We start from the raw sequence: 2,500 nt of genomic DNA on the forward strand, positions 1-2,500 counted from the left end.
TAACGAAAGTTCTGATCAGTTAATTTCAAACAAATCTACGTGATTTTCTCGGGCGAAGATCTCTGGCAAATCTCAAACATACATAATCTGCTGTTTAGACAGATTAGTGGTGCAAGGTCACCTACCTATCACAATATTATAAAAAAACATTGAAACTTAACTCGCAACTACATGTAACTACTAAGTGATAACTGTGTAATTAGAACACATGTTTCCTGTTGTTAGTAAATATAAATTCCTTTTGTTTTAAAAGCGTCTGACAGAAAGCAGGTGAGAATTTTTATTAAAGCAGCCAGCACTTAAAACGTAACAATCTTCCGGTTGTAGTTCCACTGTGTTCTGTTCAGGGACTGACTGAAAATTAGCGATAAAACTGTCAGGTGTGTGGTCTGGATATACATAAATTGTTGATGTGCTAAAATAGAATGAGCTGACTGCAAAACCATAAAAGGAATGCTGTAACCTTCACTTTCTAGTTCAGCAAGTATGGCACTCCGCTACGAAGACACACACACACACACACACACAATTCTCTAGTTCCATACTAAACTGGTGCATTCAATCCCACAAGACAGTGTTAATCTTACTGTGAATTACATCGAATGTCCTCATTGTCACACATCTCAATCCCTACACCGTCCAGATATTAACCAAAATAGTGCTCAACATGGCGATGATCTTAAGACACCCGAATAGACAAATCACCTACCTGTCCCTCTTGTGACCTCATATAAAATAAAACTGAGAATCTGTTCAATTTCAGAATGTATGCATGGGGTGTTGCAAAACAAAATGAAAAAAACAAAAAAAAACTAGTAAAATCTAAAAGCTTGAAAGGTTTCTTATAAAGTCGAGCGATCTGACCGCGGCGCTTTCGCTCGATCGTCTAGATCGCTTCATACTGTTTACAGCACTTTACACTGAATTACGCTGAAGCTGTGAGACAAGTAATATGTTTCGTGATCTGAGGCCATGTTTAGCTGCAGCTTGATCAGAAGACACTCAAACACCAAATAAGGAAGTATTTTTGGCCACGCGGTTGATACATGTTCACAAACAAAACCCAGAAAAGTTCCATTACCAGTACATAATTGAATTTTCCACATCAACATGTACATAGACACATTTAAACAATATTTAAGGTTTATCAATGATTAATGGTAGTTGTTCCATGTGTTTTTTTATAGCATCATAAGAAGTAGAGCACTAATGAGATTTCCTGTCTACTTTGTTGCTAGGAAACACCATTCCCTCCTGGATCTCTTTGATTGACAAAGAGGAGACCTGAGCGATGTGTATTATAATCTCTAATTAATATTAACAATTTATAGAAGGACATATCATCATCTACTGGCTAACTTTTCATATAAAATGAATAGTAATGTTATATTACATAACACAGAGGTAGATGCAAAAAAGTGATTGATAAGTTAGCATTATTACATGTTTGGTTAATAGTCAGTGTTACTGCAATGAAACTTAATTCAAACACTGTTTCTGAAAGTTTCAATACGTTGCATTTTTCTTAGAATACGTAAAACATACCCACTGCGTGTTGTTTAAATGCAGTGAAGTTTTAACCCAAAAGGTTTAACTACTTTAAATGAAAAATAATAAATAAATTATATTTATAATGCACTCAATATTTAGACAATCTCTGAGTGCTACAGAGCATATAGTAATACAAATAAAAAACGTATCTATTAAAATTGAAAGGAAATACTGTATATATAAACTGTAATGCTGTTTACACAATTACATATACAGTATAATACATACAGTATTAATATAAATACTTATTCATGTTTACATCTATATATATACATATACATAACGTTTTATATATTATTATTATATAACTATATTTTAAAACAGACATGTTCTTGAAGCCATTGTTAGCTATTGCAATTTATAGAGTGCCAAGGGCATGTAAACACTTTACACTTCCTTGTTAAACAACCTTATTAGCATGGCTACGGTTAAAAGTGCAGTTAAAAGATAAAGATTTAATTGAATTATAAGACTTATGAAAACTCTAAATTAGAGTTTTGATTGCGAAAGAGCTATACAATTAAATATTATGGTTCTGATTTAATCAACAACTTCTGACTGTACAGTCAGACCTTTAATTAAAACAATTTAATCTTATTAAACGAGGAGAAAACTTTTGGGTGTTTTTCAAGCATACAGCATGTACTAATTACTGACAAACCTTTTCACTAATAACAATCAATCTCACCCAATGCTTTACCAATTACTGGGCAAAATGATATATCCTGTTTCTAATATTATACCATTATTTCTTTTTTTTGCCTCAATATTAGCATTCCCACTCAACAACAGCAGAGTACAGCGTACAGCTCAGTTGTGATTCATGGGCCCAAAATATAGAGGATTTACAAGCTCCAGCATCCTCAGGAGAAATCAACTGGATCTGAGTAAACAGCAGATCCTTGAGTCTGGTCTACACATCTCTACACGGGACAACATTATGAAACCT

General features: G+C 33.4%; 1 protein-coding gene across 1 annotated transcript in view; it reads right to left on the reverse strand.

Moving 5' to 3' along the window:
- Positions 1 to 2,500, reverse strand: part of rbm20 (RNA binding motif protein 20) — a 48,331-nt gene that overhangs the window by 44,278 nt on the left and 1,553 nt on the right. The gene's annotated exons all lie outside the window — the stretch shown is intronic.

Source organism: Osmerus eperlanus, chromosome 22 (genome assembly GCF_963692335.1).
Source record: "Osmerus eperlanus chromosome 22, fOsmEpe2.1, whole genome shotgun sequence".
Taxonomy (NCBI): Eukaryota; Metazoa; Chordata; class Actinopteri; order Osmeriformes; family Osmeridae; genus Osmerus; species Osmerus eperlanus.